Source organism: Peromyscus leucopus, chromosome 22 (assembly GCF_004664715.2).
Source record: "Peromyscus leucopus breed LL Stock chromosome 22, UCI_PerLeu_2.1, whole genome shotgun sequence".
NCBI classification, from domain to species: domain Eukaryota; kingdom Metazoa; phylum Chordata; class Mammalia; order Rodentia; family Cricetidae; genus Peromyscus; species Peromyscus leucopus.
The window spans coordinates 1,517,612-1,536,884 of record NC_051081.1 but is presented as its reverse complement, the minus strand read 5'-3'; the positions used below and the strand labels follow the sequence as shown (position 1 = coordinate 1,536,884).

The 19,273-nt window shown below is 61.0% G+C and overlaps 1 protein-coding gene across 2 annotated transcripts in view; it reads left to right on the top strand.

Moving 5' to 3' along the window:
• The first annotated feature begins 413 nt into the window (after nucleotides 1–413).
• The window catches only part of Gng7 (G protein subunit gamma 7), a 45,607-nt gene continuing 26,747 nt past the window's right edge, over nucleotides 414–19,273 (top strand). For both annotated transcript variants that reach the window (XM_037198222.1, XM_037198223.1), the window contains exons 1-2: nucleotides 414–498; nucleotides 17,608–17,652. The gene's annotated coding sequence lies outside the window, so the exon portion shown is untranslated. The remainder of the gene's footprint in view (nucleotides 499–17,607; nucleotides 17,653–19,273) is intronic.

Sequence of the window (19,273 nt, the reverse complement as noted above, 5' to 3'; positions counted from 1 at the left end):
ACGCAGGGACGCTTTCCTAAAGGACAGCGGGGGTGAGCACTGACATGTGATCCTCGTGCGTGAAAACGTCACAAGGGAACCATTGCACTTCACGGCGACTGCACACCAGTGAAATAAGCTCAAAAAAACCAAAACAAAAACACAGGCCCCACGCCGCGCAGCCCCGCCCCGGAGAGGCCCCACCCACTGCACCACGCTTGCCAATCTTAGGGAGCGTAACCCCGCCCTCCAGCTCGGAATGGCTGGTGAAGATGCCACTCCGTCGCCATCCCCGCCCACTCTCGCCTGAAGCCCCGCCCCGCTCCCCGACGCTGAGCCTACCAGGTTGTCGCCCCCAGGCTCCGCCTCCGGCCCCAGCCTCCGCCGTCCTGGCTCCTGATTGGTGGTGATGTTGCAGAGGCCCCGCCCCTCTCCCCGAGGCCCCGCCCCGTGGAAGAGCCCTCTCCAGGCCCCGCGGCGTTTGGCTGAGAAGGCGGCTGAGACTCCGGCGGGAGGCAGGTGAGCTGGGCGCGCGGGGGAGAGTCGGGGTGCCCAGGCGAGGAGCACAGGGCCAGTGCAGCCAGCAGGCGTGGGGGGCAGTCAGGGGCGACTGGAGCGCGGTCGTGGGAGAGTGGGGTGCAGTCGGGGAGGAGTGGGGTGCTGCCAGCTAGAAGGCGTGGGATGCAGTGACAGAGGAGCGGGGTGCAGTCAGGAGGGAGTGGGGTACCTCAGGGAGGGGTGGGGGCGGCCGGGGGGGGTGGGGGCGGCCGGGAGGGGTGGGGGGCGGCCGGGGAGGATTTGGGGGCGCCAGGGAGGTGGGGTGCGGTTCAAAAGGAGTTGTCCGCTACCTGTTTGCTGTCTCGTTGCGCGTGGGACCCACACCTTGGGACAAGGATGTGCGTTGCTCTCGGGGCAGAGGGTGCCCGGGCTTAGATCTTGGGGTGCACAAAGTTCCAGTGGCTGACTTTCAGAAACTTCCTGTGGGAGTTGTGGGGGCATTGACGTTAAGGTGCGTGGGCGGCGCGCCTCTGCTGCTGGGGGACGCTGGGGGCGTCGGTGTCTGGGGGCGTCGGGGGCGCTGAACCAGGCTGTGGGGTCTAAGAGCCTGAGACTGTTGCCAGGTTCACCCGTTGGCGTCCACTGCCCGGTCCGGTCCTCCCCTCTCTCTGGTTTGGGACTCTGCTCCTGCTGCTCTTCACACACACACACACACACACACACACACACACACACACACCCGCCCTGGTGCAGCAGCTAGCCCGCCCTGGTGCAGCAGCTAGCCCGCCCAGGTGCAGCAGCTAGCCCGCCCTGGTGCAGCAGCTAGCCCGCCCAGGTGCAGCAGCTAGCCCGCCCTGGTGCAGCAGCTAGCCTGCCCTGGTGCAGCAGCTAGCCCGCCCTGGTGCAGCAGCTAGCCCGCCCTGGTGCAGCAGCTAGCCCGCCCTGGTGCAGCAGCTAGCCCGCCCAGGTGCAGCAGCTAGCCCGCCCCGGTGCAGCAGCTAGCCCGCCCCGGTGCAGCAGCTAGCCCTGGGCAGGCTCCCTGCAGTGTCCAGCCAGGGACTCATGTGCTGAGCCCTTACTGTGCACCGTGAGGGACAAGATGAGTGTGAGGTCAGGTTGTCACAGAAACTTGACCCCACCATTGCACTTTGGGGGTGCAGATGGGAATCACCACCCTGGTGGCGGCAGGCACGGTCTCCCAGTCCTCAGGACACTGAGGCAGAAGCATGGTAGGTTTGAGGCCAGCCTGGGCTACATAGTGAGTTCCAGGACAGGCAAAGCTTTGCAGTGAGACCCCCGTCTCCAAATAACAACAGTCGGCTTGCAGTTGGGTGTAAGGTCCCCTCCTAGCCTGGGTGGCTGCCCCGGATCACGGAGGTCTTGGCACGCCGCGGGTGGGTCTAAGACCAAACAGCGCTTTAGAGCTCAGAACGTCCCACAGACAATGAACGGCCCGGAGGCCACAGCCCAAAGGTCAGGGAACTGCGTGTGATCTAAATCAGGTTGAAAGTGCATGGATTATGATAGCGTCCGGGGTAGAGCACCTGCCTAGGTCCCCCAGTGAGGCGCTGGGCTGGAAAGCATGTCAATCCTCCTGCTCAGTCTCTCTAGTGCTGGGACTCAGGCATATGATCAGTGCCCAGCCACCACTACCATTTTTACATGGTTCTTCTGGGTGGCTTGTATTGTTTTGTTTTTGAGACAAGGTTTTCGGTAGCCCAGGCTTCCTCCAATTCTGTATGCAGCTGAGGGGGGCCTTGACCTCCTGCCCCTTCTGTCTCTCTCGTGACTGTCAGGGTGACAGGTGTGGGTCACCACACTTGGCTCTGTGTCGCTCCCTGCCCCTCCTTTTTTCTTTCTTGAGACAGGGTCTCACTATGTAGCCCAGGCTGGCCTGGAACTCACAGAGAGTCCCCTGCCTCTGCCTCCTGAGTGCTGGCATTAAATGAGTGGCCGGTTCCACGAGACTTTAAATTTGTGGGTAACTGAGCCTGCGTGCGAAGCAGGCATCGAAGTCTGCCCACACTTCTGTTTTGTGAAGGATCTTGGGGTCCCCTGATGAGTGCATTTGTCAAGCGTGGGGTCCTGGGGTGTGCAGCCACAGCCCAGGTGACTGACACCTAGCTTTGTGTGTACGCGGCGCAGAATCGTTTTTTGTGGCATACAGAGTAGAGCAGAAGAAGCTGCACCCCCACCCCCCACACACACCCAGGCGTCGCCCCAGGTTTTCTCTTTCTGTCTAGAAGAATGACTGAAATGATGCTCACTGGGTTGGGGGCATGGCCCAGCATGCACCAGACCCTGGGTGCCGTCCCCAGAAACTCAAACAAAACATGATCCCAGAAACAGGCGGCTCTCTCCGAGTTTGAGGCCAGCCTGGGCTACACAGTGAGACACTGTCGCTGTCGGAGTCAGAGGCGACCTTGGAACTTTCTAGAAAGAATGGCTACCGTAGCCACTTCAGCATCCACCGGGGTTGACAAGCTGAACCCCGTGCAGGCCCTTGTCTTGGTTCCTCTCCGGCTGGTGTGACTTTACCGTCACAAGGGTCTGGCAGGACACTGCTTCTCGCTTTTCTTCTGTGGAAGGTTTGTCCCTCACCCGAGTCTGTTGATGGCTGACCCTGGCAATTCTGGGTTCTCGTGGCGTCTGGGGCTTCCCTGGGCTGCGGCCTGGCTCTCCTGCACTTGCGTTCTGTCACCCTCCCGTAGGGGCTGACGGCCATTTGTGACAGTGACAGACACCTCCGCCGCCCTGTGGACTGGCCACTTTCTCCCTGGCTCCTGGGAGACCCGTCTGTCATCGTCATCCTCTGGTGGGGGTCAGGGAGAGGGACATCGGAGAGCCTTCTAAAATGGTGCCGGTGTCTTCCCGAGCACTCTGGAAAGTGGATAATCTGATTGCTTCTCCTATTTTAAACTCAGGTCTGATTTGCATATTTTAAAATTCACCATTTTAAGCATAATAACTCAGGGTTTTCCCGAGCTGTGTCTCTGTGCGGCCATGATCCGCACATGACAGCCTGATACTGCGTCCTCACCCCAGTATGATGTCTCCATCGCCTCCATTTCATCGTCCTGCCCCTCCTCAGCCCCTGGCACCCACAGACACGCTCCTCGCCTTTGGTTTCTCCTGTACTGGACCGTGCGACCCTCACTGAGCTCCATGTCCTTGGTGAATTCATCCGAGCCCAGCTCTTGTTCACCGCCATGTGGTATTCCACTGTGTGGACAGGCCACGCCATGTGGACGGGCCATGGTGTGTGGATGGGCCACGTTGTGTGGACGGGCCATGGTGTATGGATGGGCCACAGCGGGTGGATGGGCCTCGCCATGTGGATGGGCCACGCCGTGTGGACGGGCCACGGCGTGTGGACGGGCCACGGCGTGTTCCCGTTTGCAGTCACCTGGACTGTTTCTGTCCTTTGTTGTGAACTGTGATGTGGAAGTGACTCTGTCCTGGTCATAGGTGACTTACCAAACCAGACTTGGACTGTTTGCTGTTTTCTTTCTGAGGGTGAGAGTGTGAATTTATCTATTTCCGTGTCCTGAGCTCATCCCAAAGCCCCCGGAGCTCAGATGTGTCCACTCGCTGGGGGCCACTGAGACCCGGCTTCTCTGATCTTTGGTCAGCAGCCAACACACGGACTGGCTCCAGGGTCTCGCTGGGACCTTGGTGGCCCTCTGGAGGCCCCTGACTAACCCACTGCCCCCAGCTCCACACCCCACCCCCAGAGCCCCACTTCCTGGCCGCCCTGCCGCTCCGGCTCTGAGAACATTCCTTTCTCAGCCCAACAAAGGCCTGTTGTCCATTGTCGGCCTGTGCTGAACCTCAGCACTGTGCCAGGTCTCAGAGCCACGTGATCTGAGGAGTGTGTGTGTATGTGGGGTGTGTGTGTCTGTCTGTGATCGTGTGTGTATCTGTGTGTGTGGTGTGTGTGTCTGTGTTTGTGTCTGTAATTGTGTGTGTGATTGTGTGTGATGTGTGTGTCTGTGTCTGTGCATGTGGTTGTGTATGGTATGTGTGTATCTGTGTGTGTGTGGTGTGTGTCTGTCTGTGTGTGTGTGATTCTGTGATTGTGTGTGGTGTGTATGCATCTGTGTGTGTGCTGTGTCTGTGTCTGTGTGTGCCTGTGTGAGGCCTGGGGCGGTGGGTAGAGGTGGGAGGCAGAACTCTGCTGTCTGCCTACCATTTGGAGACATGGTGCTCTCAGGCCTTAGGGTCACACTGAGTATGTGGGACTGACCTGCCTGTCATCCCAGTTCTCGTGAGGCTGAGGCAGGAGGATCATGAGTTCCAGGTTAGTCTGAGCTACACAGTGAGACCCTGCCTGAAAGACCAAAGCAGGAGCTGGGACACGCTCAGCGTGTAGGGCCTTGCCGAACAGCATGAGGGCAAGTTTGAATCTCAAGAGCCTTCGTACTAAGCCGGGCATTGCCACACAGGTGCCCTGGCTGCAGGACTGGGGGAGGCTTCTGTCTCAAGGAAATAAGGCAGAAAGAGAGATCGAAGGCAGCAATACCCAGCATCCTCCTCTGGCCTCCATAAGTGTGCACAGCACACTGTACACACACCACATGCACGTGTGCAAAACAACAAACAACAACAAAAACCACTACCCCGCCCAGACAGGGTGTCTGTGTATCCCGGCTGTCCTGGAATTCGCTCTGTAGATCAGGCTGGCCTTGAACTCAAAGATCCACCAGCCTCTGCCTCCTAAGTGTTGGGATTGAAAGAATGCACCACCCTCATTTGAATTTAAAAAAAAAAAAACAAACAAACCAAAAAAACTCCACATTTTTTTAACCCAACAAAATAATTGCTGCAGGGCAGAGAGCAGGTCTGGGTTCTGGGGAGGGGGCAGGCAGGAGTCCGGGACGGAGTACTGCTTGACTGGGTAAAAGATGTGGCCAGAGCCTCCTGAGTGTTCCAGGCTCCTCCATGTCACCCGAAGGGGTTGGATGTGGTCCTAGCATCCTGAGGTGGGGTGTTTTGTGAGGAGGCTGGCCTGGCCCTGCAGGTGTCCCTGGACTCTGCCCACTCACGCCAAGAGCTCCTCCAGCTGGATCCCCACAGGACACAGTGGAGAGTCCCTGGGCGTGAGATGGCCCCCAGATCGAACTCATGGCCTTCAATGAGACCAGACGAGACCAGCGGGGTCAGAGTCACCTCCAGAGGCAGCGCTGGGATTAGAGGTAGGGCGTGGGACTCTGGCTAGATCACACACCCCGTGGACAGGAAGCCCTGGGGTCCATCCCCACAACAGACACCAGGTGTGGAGACAGGATGGGGAGGCTGAGGCAGGTGCATCAGAAATTCAAAACCAGCTTTGGAAGCAGCCTGGGCTGCTTGACATGGTTTCATTGTGTAGCCCAGGCTGGCCTGAACCACGAGATCCCCCTGCCTCAGATCTCCAGGCCTTCACTCCCACCCACACCCGACCCAGGCAACACTTGAAACACACATTGATTCACTGTCATGAGCGTTTTCCAGAACTCACCCCCTTCCTAAACTGAGATCCACTCCCTTCCCCTCCTACCTCAGCCCCTGGGTGCCCTCAGCCCCTCGCTGTGCCCCCCCCCCAGCTGCCTGAGGGTCTTTCCAGCCTGATAATATTCCATTGTATGCTTGTGGTTCACTCATCCATTTGGGCCTTTTTAGGAGGTTGCTACCTTCAGGCTGTTTCGGAAGACAACCCCTCCCCCAATCTGTACAGGATTTTTATTGTTTTGTGTTTAAGGATGAGTATTTTTACCTTTCTTGGTCTGATAACACCCCGGGACGTGCCCAGTGGGACCATTAGCCACTGTCAGATCCACAAATTGCTGGATGCTCTTCTGGGCCTCTGGGCATTTTCTTTGTGTATCTGCAGCTCTTTTGAGGCTCTGAGCTTTGGGGTCTCTGGAAAGCTGCGGGGGCTGCATCTGAGTCTGTCCACCCAGTTCTCAGCCTCAGACTCGAGTCGCCCTCTCTGTCCCCTGTTCCGACTCGTGTGGTGACTCGTGTGGAACCAGCCAGCCCCAGGCCTCTCTCTGCTGGCCTTGTGTCCCTACGATGGAAGTGGTAGTGTGCCCTGGTCAGCTTGTCCTGATGAACCTTGGCTTCTCCGTGGCCATGTGGACTTGCAGACCAGTCCAGGCTCCCCGGAGTGCTGTCAGTCATCGAAGGAAAGATGCTTGTCGGACTGAGCACCGGCAAGGCAGGTCCCAGCGGCTGGGGAGACGGCCCAGTGCGGGTAAGGGCGCTTGCCTTGCAAGTGTGAAGACCCGAGTTCACATCCCCAGCAGGCCTGTAAAGGCCAGGTGTGAATGCGCACGCCTGTGACCCCAGCATTAGAGGGGAGAACAGGTGATCAGTGGCCAGGGCTCGATGGCCAGCCTGGAGGAGAGGCACGCCTCAGGCGCAGTGAGAGACCAGGCCACTGAATGTGGGGCTCCATGAGAGGAAATGCCCAGACAGGAGAATCCAGATCACTTGAGGGGTCGTTGGAAGGAGACTGACCCCGAGAGGTAAAGACAGAAGACCTGAGGTCAGTGAATGCCCTGCTTCAAGGAAGTGGAGCCCTTGGGGCCAAGATATAAAGGAAGCAAAAATACAAGATGGTTTCAGGGCGCACACCTCTAATCCCAGCCCTCGGGAGGGAGGCAGGGGGATCTCTGTGAGTTCGAGGCCAGCCTGGTCCACAGAGCGAGTTCCAGGACAGCTAGGGCTACACAGAGAAACCCTGTCTGAAGAAGAGGAGGAAAATGTGTATTGTGGAATTTCCTAGCAGTTTCTGAAATGTTCTAGAATACTCTGGACATTTTTCTAGAACCTTTCAGAGCTTTCTGGAACTGTGACAGAGTGAAACTGTGCCTGTGTCGTAGGGTAATAATATCATTATTGTATATAGAATGTATTAATATTTATTTTTCATCCCCACGGCCACGTCAGACATGGACAATCCAGTGACAGGATTCAGGGACCCACAGGCAGAGGCTGTGGCCACTCTGGCAGACTCCGGAGCCGGGCTTGTCTAGAGAATGGAAGGGCTATCCAGGGATGCTGTTTGTTCTGGGGCGGGGAGGTGGCCTCGTGCAGGCTGAGGGCCCTGATGGAGGCCCGGACTCTGGGCACGCGGCCCTCCTAAGGCTGTGGACTGGATTGATGCCTGGCGGGCGTCTCGGGCCTGCACAGTGCTGAGCCGTGGCCCCGGCCTTCACCGGCCCGTGCCAGGAGCTCCGCAGAAGGACAACCGTATCTGTCCTCAGAGGTCACCCAGTGCCCTAGGGACAGACTCACCCTTGACCCCGGAGGGAGGACCCGCGTGGAACGCACACACACCGGAACTTGGACTCAGGCCCGGGACGCCCCCCACTGGGGATGTGGCCGCGGCGAGGGATCCGGCTGTGTGTTTAGAGGTGTAATTAAGTGGCCCTGTTTCCTCTGGGGCGGTGACACAGATCTGTCCCTCCCTTCAGAGCTGACAGTGATTCAACAGTGAGAGACGGGGGTCCTTGGAGGCCGAGGGGTGTGCGTGTGAGCTCTGTGTCTCAGCATCGTCTCTTCCTCCGGCTGCTGAGCCCAGAGTCCTGCGGTGCAGGGGCCGCGGGATGCAAGGGTGGGGTGGGGAGGACGGAGGGGCCGCAGGGGGTGGGGTGGGGTGGAGAGGACGGAGGGGCCGCGGGATGCAGGGGTGCGGGTGGGGTGGGGAGGACGGAGGGGCCGCGGGGGGCGGGTGGGGTGGGGAGGACGGAGGGGCCGCAGGGGGCGGGTGGGGTGGGGAGGACGGAGGGACCGCAGGGGCGGGTGGGGTGGGGAGGACGGAGGGGCCGCAGGGGCGGGTGGGGTGGGGAGGACGGAGGGGCCGCAGGGGGCGGGTGGGGTGGGGAGGACGGAGGGGCCGCAGGGCGGGTGGGGTGGGGAGGACGGAGGGGCCGCAGGGGTCGGTGGGTGGGAGGACGGAGGGGCGCAGGGCGGGTGGGGTGGGGAGGACGGAGGGCCGCGTGCCCCGCCTGTCACGGTTCCGAGCCTGAAGACTGCGAGGAGGTTGATCAGCACTTGTGGTTTTCGTGACCGAGTTGTAGAACAGAGGGGGTGGGGAGATCTAGAGACGGGAGAATCCCTTCAAAGCCACACCCCTACTCCCCCAGGCTCCGCCCCCTAACGGCCTATTCAGCTGTGATTGGTCAGTGAATTCACCCATGGATGACTTGAGCCCCGCAATGATCCCTGGGCACAGCACCACCAGTTGGGAACAAGTCGTCCAATCAGTGGGAGACGGGAAACCTGCATCTCCAAACCACGGCAAGACGGCAGACTGAGGCCCTCAAAACCCTAGGAATGCATGGTCTTAGCGCGAAAGGCCATGGCTGGGGGCGTGGTCGGGGTGGAGCCCCGCCCAGAATCCCCCAGTGAGGGGCTGGGGGCGTGGTCAGGGTGGAGCCCCGCCTAGAATCCCCAGTGAGGGCTGGGGGCGTGGTCAGGTGGAGCCCCGCCCAGAATCCCCAGTGAAGGGCTGGGGGCGTGATCAGGGTGGAGCCCCGCCCAGAATCCCCAGTGAGGGCTGGGGGCGTGGTCATGGTGGAGCCCCGCCCAGAATCCCCCAGTGAGGGCTGGGGGCGTGGTCAGGGTGCAGCTCTGGTCTAGCCTGTGTTAGGTCTTCGGGCTGTGGCTGCTGTACTTTGTATTTATTTGTGGCTTCCGAGCTTCTCCTTCTGTCCCGCCTCTGCCTTCTTCCCAGTCCGTCCGTCCTGTCTGTCATTCCTGCCAGTCACTTTAAGACTGTCCGAATCCACCATGACTTTCTTTTGCCTCTTGAGTCTGTGAAGACCGTCTCTCCAGATGGCCATCCTCTCAGGTGTCTCTCAAAATATCCCAATATTAAATTAACCTAGTGTTTGCGTCCTGGGCTGGTCAATCCAGCACTCGGCGCGTGGAGGCAGGAGGATCAGAAGTTCAAGGTCATCCTCAGCTACATAGCCAGTTTGAGGCCAGCCTGGGCTACACGAGGCCCCTTGGACTCGGGTCCCTTCCTAGTGTTTCGGCGGGCTCAGCGGTTGCACACAGCCAGGTTCGCCAACCCGAGCGAGCGCTCACAGCTTTGAATGGATGATGCCACGGCTAAATCGGGCTTGTGTTCCAGGACGCGCCGTGGCTCGGTTGTGTTTTCGGGGAGGGACGATGTGTCTGGGAACGGTTCATTGAGGAAAGCGTAGACGGGTCGCCGCTGCGCACAGCCTGACGTAGTCTGCACAGCTCTTTCTGCGTGTGACCGTGTGGCCGTCCCGTCCCCGTGTGTAAAACTCTGCTTTTTAAAGAGTCTATTCTCATCTCAACCAGACGGGAGGTGTTGGAACGCTTCTGTTTTGGGAGGAGCGTCACGGTATATATAACCGCATGGTGCCGTTTCCTAACCAGCAGAATTCTCGAAAATGCTCAGTTTTCAAGCTAAGTAGAAAAACCCCCCCAAAGAGTGAGGACACCGCGGAGGAAGGACGTGCAAGCTGCTCTTTGTGTATTCTGGGCCGCCATCCAGGACTGGATTCTCAGGAGGGCGGAAGTGAATCTTAGAGACGTAGCGGTCGGCCAGCAGCACCGTGTACCGAGCAGCACCAGGTCCCACATCTAAACGGTCTGTTGCGTGCCGTGGCGTGCTTGCCTGCACCCCAGGTGCAGTTTAACGGATCTGTCTGGGGCTCTCGGGGGTGGCTGGGTAGGCATGGGGCTGGGGGATATCCGCTCATCCAGGGAGGGATCATGGGAGAGCCCGTGGCCACGGAACCCAGGGACCTCTGGAAGCGTCCCACCCCGGGAACTATGATATCACAGACAGGAAGTCGTCTCAATCCACAGCACCGGTGCTGTTTGTTACCTGGTGTTAGCCGACTCATACAGGTCACACCTGAGTTCCAAAGCTCAAGACACAGATCTGAAACCTCTTGGAGAGACCTGGGTTTAGAATCACTGTCAGCTCTTCTTGCCCAGAGGCACGCACCGATGCCGGGACCATTTTCCCTGTAGCCAGGCTGCACAATTGGGCCATTGTGTGTCCAGTGTCCTCTCATGCTTCCAAAAATGTCACAGGATGGCATTTCACTTTGAAAGAGTTGCTCAAGATGACTATTTGGAGGGAGGGTCACCAAGTTAATTCTACTGTTTTGGCTTTTCTTTTCTTTTTCTCTTGGTTTTTCGAGACAGGGTTTCTCTGTGCAGCCCTGACTGTCCTGGATCTCGCTCTGTAGACCAGGCTGGCCTCGAACTCACAGAGATCCTCCTGCCTCTGCCTCTGGAGTGCTGGGATTGAAGGCGTGCGCCACCACCGCCCGGCTCTACTGTTCTTTGGGGGTGTCAGAGGTTGAGATAGGGTCTCTTGTCGCCCAGACTGGCCTTGAGCGTGTGATCCTCCTACTCAGGCCCCTGAGTGCTGGGACGTCCTGTGTGGGTCACCAGTCTCTCACCTCCAGCCATCTGTGCTCTGGCGGAGAGAGAGGGAAGGGCCGGGACGGTTCAGACAGGATGAGACCGGAGAGACCTGGAAGGCGTCTGACTGTGAGCGGCATTTTGTCCATCAGCGCCTGGCTGGGTGGCTCTGGTGAGCCACTTAACGTCTCTGGGCCTCAAAGGTCCCATCAGAAAACACTGTGATGGCAAGTGTGTGTCCGCCGCCTCCCCCCACGCAGGGGTGGGGCTCCGGGCTCTGCACATGCTGAAGGGGTACTCGACCCACGGAGCCCCGGCCCTTCCTTAATATTACATATGTAATAATAATGATTATATACATATGTGTCTCTTCATTTTCTGTGCACGGATGTTGGGTGCCGGGCCTGCTACACGTGGGCATTGGATGCCTGGGACTGGAGTTGCAGACAGTTGTGAGCCGCACTGTGGGTGCTGGGAATTGAACCTGGGTCCTCTGCAAGAGCAGCCAGTGCCCTAACCACTGAGCCTTCCCTCCTGCCCCGCTTGGGGCTGACCTCAAGTTCACGGCCTGAGGTCAAGCCGCTCTGTCCCTCCCCTCCGACAGCATTTTCTAGACCTCCAGAGAAGGGTGTTGGGTGCTGGGTCCCACAGTCACCGTGCAGGACTGGGGTGACAGCCAGGGCGGATGTGAAGGACAGGCACACGGGCACACGTGTTCCCTGTGGCGCCTGGCATGACAGGAGAGGGCGGACAGCCCCTGGTCACTGCAGACCTCAAGGCAGACATCCGCCTCGCATCCTGCGTCTCCGCTGGGGACGACTCGGTAACACAGTGCAGGCCGTGGAAACCTCAGGAGACAGACTCAGATTGTCACAAATAGGGGGTGGGGCGGGTGGCCTGGCCTGGGCTCACCCTGCAGAGAACAACCGGGAAGCTGCTGCCCTGCCTGCCGGGAGGGGCCCGAGGTGAAGGTGACCGGATGAGAGAGCCTTTTGTGCCCGAGCTGGGAGAACCAGCCGCGCGGAGCCAGGGCCACTAGCTCAGCAGGTTCGGCGGTGGTGGCGGCGGTGGCGGCGGGCGGTGGCGGGGTGACCTTGCAGAGTCAGGCCTGCCAGGCTCCAGAGCGCCAGCCCAGCCCGAGGATCACCAGAACGGTGGCGGACAGGAGCCCACGGTGGGTCTGCTTGTCTGAGTCTCCCGTCACAGGCCGTCCTGGAATTCCTGCCCCGTGCTGTGTGCCCGGGCGACAGGCTGGCACCATCACACCTGGTTTATGTGCAGGGGTTGAATCTGGCTTCGTGGGTAAGGAGTGCGCACGGTACCCACAGAGCTACATCCTCAGCCCCTTCAGAAAAAAAAAAAAAATGGACTGACGGTTTGCAGCCGGCCAGGGGCTTTGAACCCACGAGGAAGGGCCGAGCCGCGCACACCTACAGCGTCTCGGAGGAACTCTCAGGTCTGCGAGGCCGCGCACACCTGCCCCAGACAGTGTGAAGGAGGGCGTGGGGCTGGGCCTCGGCAGACTGTTGACAGGCCTGGCTCGCCTTGTGGTCCCTAAGGTTTCATGAAATCCACACGATTGAGTCCAGTGGCTCCAGGTCAGTCCTGTTTGTTTTCAATGCCAGGCGCTGACCCTCGCCCGCCAGGCAAGCATCTACCACTGGCTGAGCCTGGCGGTGCACACCTCAGCGGGCAGAGGCCGGAGGCGCTCTGTGAGGCCGAGGCCAACCTGGTCTACATTGTGAGTTCTAGGCCAGCCTGGGCTACATAGTGAGACTCTGCCTCAAAAAATCGAAGTTTAGTCGTCAGACTTGGCAGCAAGCGCCTTCTCCTGCGGAGCCATCTCGCTGGCCCTCGCCCAGCGTTCATCTTGAGACAAAGGCTGGCCTTGGGTTTGTCCTGCTCATGTCTGCGGAGCCAGGCTTATTTATCGTTGGTTGTTTTGTTTTTCTTAAACAGGGTCTCACTGTGCTGCCCAAGCTGACTTCAAACTCACAGCAATCCTCCTGCCTCAGCCCCCCCATGCCCGCACCACCAGCATTCCAGGGCCTTCTTTCTTTCAGTCATTCTGATTCACTCTGGTTTTCTAGAGCTTCCCGCCCATGAAGAGCTTTCCATTGTCTTCCAGTTCGTCCCCAGCCTCACCCTCCACAAGGCCAGGAGCGTCAGGCTCACGAGTGAGGGCACCGTGCGCCAGATCCACCCTCGGTGTTCCGGAAGCTTCCCGCCCGCAGCCCCCCACCTGTCCCCTCCCGGAGCCCATCCCTCCCTAATTTGCATATTCTGTTTTTAGCATCTTTTCTGGATTTTACATAATGGTGCCATTAGGAGACTGTCATGGGAACCGAGGCTCCCGTTCCAGAGGCTCTTCTGGAAGCTAATTGCATGTCTTCTGTCTCTATTTCTTTTCGAAATAAACTTTACATTTTGGGATTGTTTGATAGAACAAGCTAATTTAGGAGCCAGGACAGAGGCGTCCCCGCGTGCCCCAACTTGATGCCCCCATGACTAGGTCTTAGGATGCCCCCCCCCCCCCCCCGGCCGTTCCCCTGCACAGTGAAGCAAGCAATTCTGACTCCCTGGATCCCATGCTCTTAGCTCCTCCCAGACACTCTTCACTGGAGTCCTCATCCAAGGTCAGGCTGGCTTTGTTATGACATCATAGCCCGGGGACAGTTTCTCAGACTTCCTGTGTTCAGATTCACTGGGGCATGTTAAGGAGGCCTGGGTAGCTATCTGCTCACTCGGAACTTCAGAATGGTTTTCCTTATCCTTCAGCTCAGGGATGAAGCCCCCCCCCCCAATCCCCAGTGAGCGGGGCGGCGTGAGCCCCCCCCCCAGTGGGCTGGGGCGTGGTCAGGGTGGAGCCCCCCTAGAATCCCCAGTGAGGGTCTGGGGGCGTGGTCAGGGATGAAGCCCGCCCCCTAGAATCCCCAGTGAGGGCTGGGGGCGGGTGGCTAGACAGGAGTGGGGGGGTCAGGGTGGAGCCCCGCCCAGAATCCCCAGTGAGGGCTGGGGGCGTGGTCAGGGTGGAGCCCCGCCCACAATCCCCCCAGGGGCTGGGGGCGTGGTCAGGGTGGAGCCCCGCCCAGAATCCCCCCCAAGGGCTGGGGGTGTAGCTCAGCTGCAGTGGGAAAGCTGTTGGTTTGACCCGCACTACAAAGGAAACGCAGAGGAAATGGATGGGCGGCAGGGCTGCAGATAAGTCAGGCCCTGGGCTGGGCTGGGGTCGGTGTTCGCCGCCGTCACGACCTCCGCAGCCGAGGCTGTGGCCGCCAGCATCTCTTCCTTTGGACACAGCTGCTCTTTGCATTTTTTTAAACTTCCATTTCTGCGCTGCGTGTGCAGGCGCCCTTATGTTTGCGGGGGTCCGAGGGAGACTTGTGGGGGTCAATTCTCTCCTCCACCGTGTGGGTCCCAGGGCTTGAACCTGGGCATCAGGCTCGGTGGCCAGTGCCCTCACTCTGAGCATCCCACTGGCCACAGCTGTTCACGTTTCCAAGGGAAATTAGTCTGTGCACATTTTCATTCTTCTCTTGCCCGAAGTTGGCCGTCAGACTGTCAACACCGTCTGCGTCTCCACACAGCAGTCCCCAGCGGCGGGTGGCGCGTGCGCACGGTCTGGTGACTCTGTCCCTCTGGGTCCTGGGCCATGTCACACCAGGTGAGCTCCTGGGCCATGTCACACCAGGTGAGCTCCTGGCGCGGACTCAGTGGAAGCCGGGGATTTGCTGACGCCCCCCCATCCTGCCGTGTGCCCGGTGCCCAGGGTGACCCTGTCCTGACCCGGAACGAGAGCTTCAGTTGTCTTCCAGCTGGGTGGAAAAGGGTGCCAGGCGGGCGGGAGGCTCCACCTGGGCGATGCTGGTGTTAGCTGGAAGGTGGGGACATGGTGGCGCATGCTCGTCACTGCAGAGCTGGGAGCTGAGGCAGGAGGATTTCCAGGAGTTTGAAGCCAGCCTGGGCTACAGGTTAAGAGACTTTCAACCTGCGTGCCGCGCCACAAGCATAGGAGACCTTGAACGGCTGACGTTGGGCGCTTCACTCGGCGGCCCTGCCCCGTCCACTCAGGGCTGTGACGGAGCAGCTCTGGGTCCAGTCGCCCGGCACCCTGGGGCCCTGCGCTCCGTGCTTTCTTCCCCGCACCCTGCACCCCGCACCCCGCACCCCTTCCACTGGAAGCCATCACCCTCTGCTCCCTGCCTTGGCAATCAGTGTTCCTGGGTGACATATTTAGATGGTTGCTATGGTGATGAGGTTGACAGCTTCATGTGGCACAAAAGACGGGCCCCGCTTTGCTATATTGAGCCGGCAGGAGCCCGGGTGCCTGAGCCACGTGCCCGTGTCAGCGTGGGAAGGGAAGGGGCGCAGACAGCCCATCCCACCCGCCCACCTGCTCCCCGCGAGGAGCTGCGACCCGCTGGAGGAGGTAATGCCTGTCACCTTGAGAGGTGTGTAGGGAAGAGCAGGGTCTCAGCTGGCAGGGACCGTGTCCTCCGGGGGACATGTGTGGCTGCCCCACTCAGGAGTGCCTGGCACGGGGTGGGCGGAGGCCAGGGACTCTGGTGAGCATCTCCAGGGCGCCCACTGAGATGACCTAGGACGGTGTGCACAGTGCTGTCTGCAGGGCTCATGATGGGGGGGCCTCCCCGACACCGTCCGTCCTGGCGGGAGGGCATGGCGGCTGGTCACCGAGTGCACAGCCGGGAAGCTGAGAGAGGGGACCGCTGGGCCCGTGGGGGGGCACCGCAGGGAGGGCCTTCCGCTCGGGCCTGCGAACATGCGTTTATTCTATAGCCTGTCAAGGTCACACTGAGGCAGGAGCATCACGGTGAGTTCAAGGCCAGCCTGGACGGCATGGCGGGACCTGTGGCCTCCCTGAGAAAGCGCTTGTGTGAGTTTCTGTGAGACAGCCTGTTCCCAGGATGCAACGGGATGGATCGTGTTTGCTGTTCTGAGACAGGCTGTCCTGGATCTCGCTCTGTAGCCCAGGCTGGCCTCGACTCACAGAGATCCCCCTGCCTCTGCCTCCCGAGGGCTGGGATTGAAGGCGGGTGCCACCACCACCCATTCACGTCTCTCAACTGCCTCAACCCTTCGGGTATCACAGTCTGTTGATGTGGAGATGGAATCCGGGGCCGTGGCTAAAGAATTCAGCTAAAATGTAATTAAAAAAACAGAAACCTTTAAAACCCGGCTGGTGTGTGTGTGTGTGCGTGTGTGTGTGTGTGTGTGCGTGTGTGTGTGTGTGTGTGTGCGTGTGCGCTGGATAAGAGCGTTTGTTCTCCCAGTGGAACTGGGGTTCGATTCCCAGCATCCCCACTGTTCACTGTGTCCTCAGTTCCTGGGCTCTGGTGACCCCTTCTGGACTCTGGGGCGCTGCATGCACTTGGCCAGTGTGTGTCTGTGTGTGTGTTGTGTGTGTGTGTGTGGTGGGTCTGTGTGTGTGTGTGTGCTGTGTGAGTGTTGGTTGTCTGAGTTGTCTGTGCGCATGCGCCTGCGTGTGCTTCAATGTGCATAGTGTGTGTAAGAAGGTTTCTCTCCTGTCCCCTCCTCACGCCCTCCGAGGCCCCAGCGTGGATGACAGGGACCCCCGTGGCACGGCCTTCCCTGTGGGTCACAGAACCGCAGGCGGCGTCCGCTCCTGCCTGGGCTCTGGGGCACGCGTGGCCGTTACCCGGGGGCTCCAGGCCTGCAGCGTGGGCCGCGGGGCTGCTTAGGCCTCTCCGTGGGCTGGGACTCGCAGGGGCCCGCCACCCGGATCCCGCGGGCCTGCCCCGCCCACCTGGGGATCCACCACCACGACCACCCTGGGGTCCCGCGGCCCCGCCCACCCCGGTCCAGGTCGCCCCGCCGCCACGCCCACCCCGGCTCCCGCGGCCCCGCCCACCCGGGAGTCCCAGATCCTTGTGCGGTCGAGGTCGCCCCGCGGCCCGGGGACGCTGACTGAGTTCCTGGAGTTCCGCCTTGCCCGCTCACCCCGGCCGCAGCACAGGGCACAGGAGCGGCGCTGTGGCCCCCGGCGCCTGGGCGGCCCCTCTGGGCTCGCGTGAGGGCACCGTCGGGGTCCTGACCTCTGACCTCTCATCACACACCCGGGCCGCGCGGCGCTGCAGCTTTCCAGCCGCTTCCTGCGGCGACGCTGCCACCTGCGGGCGGCGGCCGGGACTGCAGCTGCATTTGCAAATAATAATGATGATGATGATGATGATAATAACAATAATAAAGCTGCTCAGGTGCTTGCTGGAGCGCTCTCCCAGCATGCACCAGGCCAGGCCTGGCACCACACAAGCCAGCCTAGGCTACATAGTGAGAGGGGACAGCCTGGGCTGCATGAGGCCGGGAAAATAAGCTGAAGAAAAGGGTTCCGAGCCTAGCATGTGAGCTCAGCACGGCCGGAGCAGAGACGGGGACTGGGAGTCCGAGGTCGGGTACGCGGTGGAATCCTAGAGAATAAAACAGCCGGGCGGCGCCTTTGACCCCAGCACTGGGAGGCGGAGGCAGGGGGGATCTCTGTGAGTTCCAGGACAGGAACCAAAACTACACAGAGAAACCCTGTCTCGGAACAAAATAAAATAAAGCAAGGGCTGGAGGGGCTCAGCAGACGAAGGGGCTGCCAAGCCTGGGGACAGGTAGAGGGACGGACGGAGGGACACAGACAGACACACACTCACACACACTCACACCGACCCCGACCCCGACCACGCTAACACCGCTTTTCTCTTCCAGGGCGCAGACTTCGGGTCGGAAGCGCGGTGCTGGGACTCGGTGCAGGTAGGTGCTGTGCTCGGTGCTTTGAAGCCCGGGCGTCGTGCGGGCCGAGACCGGGAAGGGCCGGGTGCTGCGGGGTGACCTGGACCTCAGCGTCAGGGGGCGGAGGTCGCAGCCGTGTCCTCCCCGCCCCCTCGGTCTAGGAGGTTGGGGGTCAGGGTGTGTGTGCGTGTGAGTGAGGTCGGGTGGTCACGTGGCCATGTGCCCGCCGGGCCAGCGTCACACAGCGTCTCATTACACCGCACAGTCTCCGCGGGCACTGCACACACGGGGTACTGAGTGTGTGAGAGTGAGTGAGTGTGAATGTGAGTGTGTGAGTGTGAGTGAGTGAGTGTGTGTGGACCCGGCGCCCCTCTTTATTTCCGTGCCCCGGTGTGTCGCCGTCCCCGAGGGCGCGCGCTGGGCCCCCGAACTGGAGCCGCCGGCAGTTTGTGGGTGCCGGGACTTGAACCCCAGTCCTCTCCCGGGGCAGACGCGGCTCTGACCACGGAGCCATCTCCCCCGTCCTGTGCGGACCCGTTTGAAAACGATGGCCTGTATTTACACGTGCACACGCGTGTGTCAGAGAACACTCGGCGGGAGCCGGGCTCTGCAGGGTGGGGCACCGAACTCGGGTCCTGCGCTCGGCGGCCCCGCCTGCGACCCTTCGTTCCGTGTCTCCGGGGTGGCGGCAGCGCCTGCGTCCCCACGCGCGGCCGCCGGGGGGCAGCAGAGACGCGCGCGTCCCGCAGCCCCGCGCCGGGCACTGGGCAGGGGTTGTGCGTGTCGGGTGGGGGTGACAGGGAGGCTGAGCCGTCGCTCCCCACCCCTGCGTGCCCCGGGAAGGCGCGAGGCCGCCCACCGCCCAGGGCTGGGGAGCCCGGGTCGGGCACGGTGGAGGCGGCGGGACTCGGCCCAGCACCCGGGGGCCGGCAAGACCGACAGCCCGGCATGACTGACAGCCGCAGGGGCTCCTGGGAGCCCGGGCGGCCCCAGCGCGGGTGGTTTTTTCCTTCAAGTTCCCTCTTTTCTTGCACTTTGGGGACATTTCTGCTGGGGACATGAGTGGGGCCGCCCTGGGGCAGGTGGCTCAGACGCCGGCGCACACACGCACACACGCACGTTCACACACGCACGTTCACACACGCACGTTCACACACACACACACACACACGCACACATGCACGCACGCACGCACACACACACGCACGCACGCACACACACACGCACATACGCGCGCCCTGGCCCGGCCGCCCTCTGCGTTTGTCCTCAGCCCGTTGGAACTGTGGCATCACCCGTCCCTGCGGACAGACTGTCCCGGGAAAGCGTCTGCTGCTCGGCTCACAAGGCCACAGCAGGCGCAGGGACCCCGGGCACACCCGTGTGTCACCCGTGTGTCCCCCGTGTGTCGTGGTGGGGTTCCACACGGGGACCCGCCGGAAGCGCCGCTGCGGTGCCCACGAACCTTCTCCTTGCCCAGCCTGCAGCTGGGAACGCGGGGAACTCAGGGCGGGCGCTGGGGACCTCGCGTGTGACACTCGCAGCCACCAGGACGCGGTAGCGGGACCCGCCCCGCCCTCCAGGGGCCCTGGGTGACGTCGGGAACGTGCGCGGCTGTCACACTGCGCGTGCCCCGGGCATGGTG